We start from the raw sequence: 10,000 nt of genomic DNA on the forward strand, positions 1-10,000 counted from the left end.
AAATGACTGAAACAAGTAAAAGAGAGTGTCATCATTTAACGTCCGTTTCCATGCTGACAGGGGTTGGCAAGGCTGGAGAGCTGCACCAGGCTCCAATTGTCTCTTTCTGGCATTGTTTCTACAACTGGATGTCCTTCCTAACACCAACCACCCTGCAAAGTAGACTGAGTGCCTTTTTACGTGGCACCTGCACAGGCAGGGTCACCAAGCAACTTGCAAGACCAAAAAAACTTTTGAAAAGGGAGAGCATTGGAGGAGGGGATCTTGAGGGCAGAGGGTGGCATTAAGGGGAGAGAAATAAACAAACATCACTCTCAACAGGTCAAGGTACACCCAAAAGTTTGAGTGCAATTTCAGACAGTCCAGTATGTAGGAGTATGTCGAAAGCATTAACCAGGTAAAAATCCCTGCCAAACCAGTTATAACATCTTAATGGCTAATAGTTGGCACAGGGAATGTAGAAGATTTCAATACAAGGTCACAGGTAGGCTTAACTTCAACATGGAAAACATGACCAACACCAGATCCAACAGCTAGTTTATTAATACAGTTCTATATTTAACAGATTAGGAATTGTGCACACTATTTACATTTGACGGATATTTGTCCTCATCTTGTTTGTTGTTAACGTTTCGGTTGATATACCTTCCAGCATTCATCAGGTGTCTTGGGGAAATTTCAAACCTGGGTTCTCATTCCTAAGGCATTTGTTGATATTATCATTATTATTATTCAGGTCACTGCCTGGAATCGAACTCGGAATCTTGGGGTTAGTAGCCCACGCTTTTAACCACTACGCCATATGCCCGTTCGATTCCAGGCAGTTACCTGAATAATAATAATAACATCGAAAGATACCTTAGGAATGAGAACCCAGGTTCAAAATTTCCCCAAGACACCTGATGAAGGCTAGAGGGTATAACAGCCGAAACGTTGTGTTAACAACAAACAAGATGCGGACAAATATCCGATATCCGACAAATGTAAATAATGTAGTTTATTGATGTTTTCACACATTAACTTGTGTAGGTGGAACTATTTAAAATGTCAGAGAAAGAAATCTAACCATTTCTCCCAATACATACTAATACATACATCTAAAACAAAATTTTTTCAGGGGCCCTTAAAATACTTTTGTGGATCCCTAATTTACTATTTTGTTGCGTGAACCCCTGAAAATCTGATGTGGACCCTCATGGGCCATATGGACTCCTGTTGAGAACCACTGATATAGAGAGCATTTAGAAAAGAGCTACAAACAGTTTCATGCCGTAGAGAAAATAATCAGGCAGATTTATGTAACATGCCATGTATCTGCAAGCCTGAAACTATTGGTAGGTTTTCACTCCGAGTGAAAGGCAGATTGTATGATGCCTGTGTATATACAGGTATATTACATGGCAGTGAAACAGGGGCTTTGACTAAAGAGGACTTGTGAAGGCTTGAAAGACATGAAGCTCAGCAGAATGGCTGTCAGTGTGCATGGATGACAGAGTGTGAAAGGTTTAGGAGGGAAACTGCGGACAAGAGGCATGAGATGTTGTGTGCAAGAGAGGGGACTGCGATGGTTTGGTCATGTGATGCGTATGGATGAGGACAGGTGTGTAACGAAGTGCTGAGATCTGATTGTGGAGCATACCTGTGGAAGGGGTAGAACCAGGAAGGTGTGGGACAAAGTGGTGAGAAAAGATCTTTGGATGCTGGGCCCACTGAGGAAATGACAAGGGACCGGGGGATGTGGTGTCGCCAGTCCTCAGTCAAATCGTCCAACCCATGCTAGCATGGAAAGCGGACGTTAAAGGATGATGATGATGATAAGGCGTGTCAAACTAATTAAAACAGCCGTCTTCACATATACAGGCTTGCCCCTTCGGGTGCCAATGCCACATAAAAGTACCCCAACCAGTGCCACTTAAAAAGCACCGTTAAGTAAAATAACCAAGTGCTTAAGGCATCAAGGGAAGCAGGGACACCACAGAAATGGTAAATGGTCTACAGCACAAATGAAATCACTTGAAACTTGCTTAAATAATATTTGGGATGCTTTCATCTCTACAAAATATAGATGTGTTACGTAAGATTAATTTTGAGGATCTGATCAATGGATTACCTATTTCTTTACTATGCACAAGGGGCTAAACACAGAGGGGACAAACAAGGACAGACAAACAGATTAAGTCAATTACATCGACCCCAGTGCGTAACTGGTACTTAATTTATCGACCCCCGAAAGGATGAAAGGCAAAGTCGACCTCGGCGGAATTTGAACTCAGAACGTAACAGCAGACAAAATACCTATTTCTTTACTACCAACAAGGGGCTAAATACAGAGGGGACAAACAAGGACAGACAAACAGATTAAGTCAATTACATCGACCCCAGTGCGTAACTGGTACTTATTTAATCGACCCCGAAAGGATGAAAGGCAAAGTCGACTTTGGCGGAATTTGAACTCAGAACGTAACAGCAGACGAAATACCTATTTCTTTACTACCCACAAGGGACTAAACACAGAGGGGACAAACAAGGACAGACAAACAGATTAAGTCAATTACAATGACCCCAGTGCATAACTGGTACTTAATTTATCGACCCCCGAAAGGATGAAAGGCAAAGTCGACCTCGACGGAACTTGAACTCAGAACGTAACAGCAAACGAAATACCTATTTCTTTACTACCCACAAGGGGCTAAACACAGAGGGGACAAACAAGGACAAACGGATTAAGTCAATTACATCGATGCCAGTGAGTAACTGGTACTTAATTTATCGACCCCAGAAGGATGAAAGGCAAAGTCGACCTCGACGGAACTTGAACTCAGAACGCAATGACAGACGAAATACTGCTAAGCATTTCGCCCGGCGTGCTAACGTTTTTGCCAGCTCACCACCTTAATCAATGAATTACCATTAAGGAAAATGGTTTAGGGCGTCAAGAGAAGGGGAGGACCACAGAAATGGTAACTGGTCAACAGAACAAAAGAAATCACTTGAAACTCGATAAAATAATATTCAAAGTAGTTGAAATGATTGGAAATATAATTTCGAAGGATCTGATCAAAAACTCTGCACAAAAAGGAGGAGAAAACTTCTTCAAATAAAGTGGAAGCTTACAAACATAGACATTATTTTCCATCTTTTGTTTCATTTTATGCTTTATTATTGTTTATATTTTGAATTACATTTGTATATGGGGGACACCAAACGATTTTAAGTCCTTAGGGCATCAATGGGTCTTAATCCAGCCCTTCTACACACAACCGTCCCCTCTCAGATCTTTGGCCCTCTGCTCCTATCTGCACTCAGTTACCATGATTTGAAAAGCTTTCTCCATATTGGTTGGGTTTTCTGGGTCTCATAACGAGGATCTCATCAAAGACTTTGTAATTAAAAAAAAATGCAGGAGAAAACTTCTTCAGAACTAAATAAAATGGAAGTATAAAAAAATAAACATTATTTTCCATTTTTTGTTTCATTATGACAAAAAATAGGCACAGGAGTGGCTGTGTGGTAAGTAGCTTGCTTACCAACCACATGGTTCTGGGTTCAGTCCCACTGCGTGGCATCTTGGGCAAGTGTCTTCTGCTATAGCCCCGGGCCGACCAATGCCTTGTGAGTGGATTTGGTAGACGGAAACTGAAAGAAGCCTGTCGTATATATATATATATATATATATATATATATATATATATGTGTGTGTGTTTGTGTGTCTGTATTTGTCCCCCTAGCATTGCTTGACAACCAATGCTGGTGTGTTTACGTCCCCGTCACTTAGTAGTTCGGCAAAAGAGACCGATAGAATAAGTACTGGGCTTACAAAGAATAAGTCCCGGGGTCAATTTGTTCGACTAAAAGGTGGTGCTCCAGCATGGCCGCAGTCAAATGACTGAAACAAGTAAAAGAGTATCTATTTTATGGTTTATTGTTGTTTATATTTTGAATTACATTTGTATATGGGGGCACCAAACGATTTTAAGTCCTTAGGGCATCTATAGGTCTTAATCCAGCCCTTCTACACACAACCGTCCCCTCTCAGACCTTTGGCCCTCTGCTCCTATCTGAACTCAGTCATCGTAGTTATGACTGTTCATGGCTTTGGCATGACTTGAAAAGCTTTCTCCATATTGGTTGGGTTTTCGGGTCACATAACGAGGATCTCATCAAAGACTTTGTAATTAAAACAAGTATTAAGAAAACTTCTTCAGATCTAAATAACGTGTAAGCATAGAAAACTAAACATTATTTTCCATCTTATTTTATAATTCATTATTGTTTAGATTTTGAATTACATATATATATGGGGTCACTAAACTCTTAAGTGCTTAGGGCCTCTATGGGTCTCAATCAAGTCCTGCACAGGTTACTTGGCTGTGTCCCCTCCAGGAGTACGGTGACTGACAAGCAGGAAGGAGGAAAGAACAGACAGGAACCTGGAGCCGTGCCAAGCAGCTCCTCCTCACAGACGAAGCTGTCATTACGGAAGCGAAACAGCACTGCCAAAGCCTGCTCGCTGTATCGCTAGATTTTAAGAAGGCGCCGTCCTACATTCTTTACTCGTGGAATACACAGTCGCTAACGTTCCAACTGACGTGATTAAGAGGCTGACAACAGCATGGTTTGCCGAGCTATCAATAAAAACTGAAGCTACCGTTACAGTCAGTAACAGAATTTGGCTTACCAACAGAAATATTCAGAAATATTTCTTGGCGAGAGCTGAAACGAGTATCGGGACTGTTGCCATGGTAATGGAGCTGAAGTACGCAGGGTGAAGCCACTTGGAACAGGCTGACCTTGAACTCGGTCGCACATGCACATTAAATCATTGTGTTCTTCCTCATCTGCGTTGTTTAGGTCAGTGCTTGGAAGCAAAGTGTGTAGAGTGTGGTGGTCTCAAAAAGAGGGCCAAGTTTCAGATGCAAAGGATCTCCTTGATTGAGTCGAAGACAATGATAAGTTTTTGAAACCAGTTGTCCCTCCTCTCTCTTCCTCTCTCTCTCTCTTTCGCCGAGTAGCCATTTAACAAGACCCCTGTTTCTGCCTCCGTGTCTCACTCTAACCTTTCATCATCTGACACAAGCTCCCTTCTTCCAATGGCCCCGTCCCCTCAAAAGGATCTTTGTCTTGCCAGTCACTTGGTGACCTTGTAAGTGCAAGTGCCACTTAAAAAAACACCCAGTCCCCACTCCAAAGTGGTTGGCATTTGAAAGGGCTTCCAGCTGTAAAAACCTTGCCAAAACTGACCTCACCTGTGCTGGTGCCATGTAAAAAGCACTCAGTCCATTCTGCAGGGTGGTTGGTGTTAGGAAGGGCATCAGACCATAAAAAACCCTGCCAAAACAGACACGGTAGCCTAGGGTAGTCTTCTGCCCGACCAGTTCCTGTCAAATCATCCAACCCATGCCAGCATGGAAGGCGGAAGTTAAACGATGATGATGATGATGATGATGATGAAAACAGGTGATGAATCATGGATCTATGGATATGACCCCCAAAATCAAGGCTTGAAAAGAATCCCACTTGAAAAGAAGGTTTCATGATGCCAAGGAAATCCAAGAGAATGCAATGAAGGAGCTACTCACTATCCCCACCAAAAAAAAAAGGGGGGGTCCAGGAATGCTTCCATTGATGGAATCATCACTGGATAAAATGTGGTGGCTTCAGAAGGGGACAACTTCGAAGGAGATTAAATGCTGAATTGATATGGGTCGTGGGTTTCGTTTTTAAAGCTCCAGTCCCGATATTTTTTGATTGGACCTTACAATGTAATGCTTTTCAACCAACCCCTTGCAAACACTACATCAGGGGTGAAGAAACGCCCCGCCCGCAGGCGCAATTGTGCCCGTGAGCACATCTTGTTGCACCTGCAGGCTGGTATGTTAGTTAGTTAGTTAGTTAATTTTTTGGCTCAAAAAGCAAAAAAGCAAGGCCATGTAGGGCGATATGGAGTTATGTACAGGGTAGTGTTCATGTAAAGAGTTCAGGCCACTTGTGGTCAAGGGAGACTTTGAACCGAGCGGTTGTCGGCATCTTCACCATCTCGTCCGGCAGCTTATTCCACGGATCCGCAACCCGGACAGAGAAAGCCCCTCTCCTTCGATTGAGATGAAATCGTCGCAGATAGAGCTTTTCGGAGTGACCCCGCAGCCGACGCTCTGGAGCAGGAGTGAAGAACAGCTCTTTCGAGAGGTTACACTTTCCGCTTATGATGTTGTGGGCGAGAATGAGATCACCACGGCGGCGGCGTTTTTCAAGAGAATAAAGGTCGAGCGTCTTCAGCCTTTCTTCATAAGACAAATTCTTAAGACCAAGAACCATGCGGGTAGCCAGCTTCTGGACTCTTTCGAGATGCTGTATGTACAAAATATAATAAATTTTCCAAGATAAAATCCATACATTATTCGTATGCCTATCTGCAACATAGGTCGTGTTTCCACTACGACATAAAACGGTTAGACTCAAACAGAAAATCGTCCAGTAATTGCCATTTGAATGGAAATTTTTGTTTTCACTATAAAACACATATTGCTAGGTTTGTACCACCCACTTGACACCCAAATACACCCTAGCTGAAAAATATATATTTCTTTACTGCCCACAAGGGGCTAAACATAGAGGGGACAAACAAGGACAGACGAAGGGATTGAGTCGATTGTATCGCCCCCAGTGCGAAACTGGTACTTTATTTATCGACCCCGAAAGGATGAAAGGCAAAGTCGACCTCGGCAGAATTTGAACTCAGAACCTTACGACAGACGAAATACCGCTAAGCATTTCGTCCGGCGCACTAACGTGTCTGCCAGCTCGCCGCCTTAGAACACCGCATAAGTGATATAAACGTCCTAAATTCTGTGGTGGCATTAATGAAGATGTTACGCGTTAATTTAATGTGTTAAAAGTTATCTTTATTAATGTATATTGAATTATACGTAGATATATTCAAGATTTACACAGGTGCAGGAGTGGCTGTGCAGTAAATAGCTTGCTTACCAACCACAACGTTCCAGGTTCAGTCCCACTGCGTGGCACCTTGGGCAAGTGTCTTCTACTACAGCCTCGAGCCAACCAAAGCCTTGTGAGTGGATTTGGTAGACGGAAACTGAAAGAAGCCTGTCGTATATATATATATATATATGTATATATATATATATGTGTGCATGTATGTTTGGTTGTCTGTGTTTGTTCCCCTAGCATTGCTTGACAACCGATGCTGGTGTGTTTACGTCCCCGTCACTTAGCAGTTCGGCAAAAGAGACCAATAGAATAAGTACTGGGCTTACAAAGAATAAGTCCCGGGGTCAAGTTGCTCGATTAAAGGCGGTGCTCCAGCATGGCCACAGTCAAATGACTGAAACAAGTAAAAGAGTAAGAGTAAAGATATGCAACCAAAGTATTCTGTCTATTATATTTTCTACTAGCAGAATCGCCCGGCGTTGCTCGGGTTTGTTTTGACCCTTTAGAATTGGAATTTTTGAAAAGTAAAAATTTTGCATTATGTAGCTTGTTATTCTCTTTAAGTGAACATTTTTCTGGCTGAAATACACTGGAAAATGGCGACACAGCAGTCAAAAAATCGTAAAAAATAGGGATTTTCATAGAAAAAAGGCCCCATTTTGATGTAAATAATTTTTGGTGTTAACATGGTCCGATTTGAATTTTATCTTCTACGGAAGTAAGAGCAAGCCTTTTTCTATCATACTCTCAATTTTGGTCAACTTACGCCGCAGGGTCTCGGAGGAGACAGTGTTAGTTAAAGGCTACCAAACCTGCCACACACCTTGCACCACAGGGTCTCGGAGGAGATAGTGTTAGTTGAAGGCTACCAAACCTGCCATACACAACTTCAGCTTTATACATAGAGAGATTGACCAGATTCGGGGCAAAATGAGTTAAGTGACTTTGCCTCTTCCATTTTTTCAGAATTACATTTGAGAAAATAAAAAAAAGACTCTTTACACATCAGTCTCAATCCTCAGACATCAGAAAGATCACAAATGCAACCAAAATTTTAAATATCTATGTCACATGAAAATCATCATCCTCATCATCATCATCATTTAACGTCTGCTTTCCATGCTGGCATGGGTTGGACGATTCAACTGGGGTCTGGCAAACCAGGAGGCTGCACCAGACTCCGATCTGATCGGGCAAAGTTTCCACAGCTGGATACCCTTCCTAATGCCAACCACTCTGAGAGTGTAGTGGGTGCTTTTTATGTACCACTGGCACAGGAGCCAGTCAGGACGAGGGGGCTGGCATCGACCACCTTCAGATGGTGCTTTTTATGTGCCACTGGCACAGGAGCCAGTCGGGACGAGGTGGCTGGCATCGACCACGTTCGGATGGTGCTTTTTATGTGCCACTGGCACAGGAGCCACTCTGGATGAGGGGGCTGGCATCGACCACATTCGGATGATGCTTTTTACGTGCCACCGGCACAGGAGCCAGTCAGGACGAGGGGGCTGGCATCGACCACCTTCAGATGGTGCTTTTTATGTGCCACTGGCACAGGAGCCACTCTGGATGAGGGGGCTGGCATCGACCACATTCGGATGATGCTTTTTACGTGCCACCGGCACAGGAGCCAGTCAGGACGAGGGGGCTGGCATCGACCACCTTCAGATGGTGCTTTTTACGTGCCACTGGCACAGGAGCCAGTCGGGACGAGGTGGCTGGCATCGACCACGTTCGGATGGTGCTTTTTACGGGCCACTGGCACGGAGAGCTAGTTAGGTGGCACTGGCAACGACCCACGCATGAATGGTGCTTCGTGAAAAAAATGGTACAAGATATGAATTTATTCAAAACTCCATTAAATAACAAAAAAATAGCTCATTGCAAAATATTCTGCATACCATCTTCACAATTGACTGCAGAGGTCCTTTTCCAGGTAATATCTATGCACCATGCAGTGAAAGAGAAGAAACTGTTGGAATTGGTCGTTACTCATTTTGCCCCGCTTTAGACGTTTTAGGTGGAGGGGACAAACACACACACATATACACGATGGGCTTCTTTCAGTTTCCATCTACCAAATCTACTTGCAAGGCTCTGATCGGGCTGAGGCTATAGTAGAAGACAGTTGCCCAAGGTGTCACACAGTGGGACCGAACCCAGAACGATGTGGTTGGGAAGCAAGATTCTTACCACACAACCACGCCTAAGAGGATATGTTAACCTCGTGAAGGGATCGTTGCATCCAGGGGCAGACTGAGAGTATTAAGGGCCCTCGGGCATACCTTTATTTACATGGGGGTGGGGCAATTGTTAGACATTAGAGTCTGTGGGGGAGGGGCGACTTGGAATCCAACAAAGAATATTGATTGTTAAACAGCAAAAAGTATCCAGATACTTTATTAGCAACCTTAATTACAATCAAGTCAAAGATGAGGAACTATTTCTAGCAAAAAGATGACCTGCCACCTGGCTAGGTTTCAGACTCCCTTAACTTCAAGAACAACAACTAGGTTGACCAATTTTTACCCCTAAAGATGACGCAACAGTACAAAATAGTGATGCAATATTTGGTTTCAAACAGGTGGGGTGATAATAACAAGAAATCACAAATTACTTATTTTGCCCCACCTTTAAAAGGACACACGCAGAAAATTCTGAGACCCCACCCAGCTTGTCTCCTGCAAATAACACCTCCGGACAGTTTTTAAATACGTGCATTGATATTCTTTTCTACTCTAGGCACAAGGCATGAAATTTTGGGGGAGACAGCCAGTTGATTAATCAACTCCAGTACGCAACTGGTACTTAATTTATCAACCCCGAAAGGATGGAAGGCAAAGTCGACCTCGGCGGAATTTGAACTCAGAACGTAACGACAGGTGAAATACTACTAAGTATTTCACCCTGAGTGCAAACATTTCTGCCAGCTCACTGCCTTAACAATAATAATAATCTTTTCTACTCTAGGCACAAGGCCAGAAATGTTTGGGGAAGGAGGGGAGCCGATTAAACCGACCCCAGTATGCAACTGGTACTTAATTTATCG

At 43.2% G+C, this 10,000-nt stretch overlaps 1 protein-coding gene across 4 annotated transcripts in view; it reads right to left on the bottom strand.

The window, feature by feature from the left end:
• LOC115226545 (mothers against decapentaplegic homolog 3) overlaps window positions 1-10,000 on the bottom strand; it is a 76,353-nt gene that overhangs the window by 42,383 nt on the left and 23,970 nt on the right. The gene's annotated exons all lie outside the window — the stretch shown is intronic.

This window comes from Octopus sinensis, linkage group LG30, assembly GCF_006345805.1.
Source record: "Octopus sinensis linkage group LG30, ASM634580v1, whole genome shotgun sequence".
NCBI lineage: Eukaryota > Metazoa > Mollusca > Cephalopoda > Octopoda > Octopodidae > Octopus > Octopus sinensis.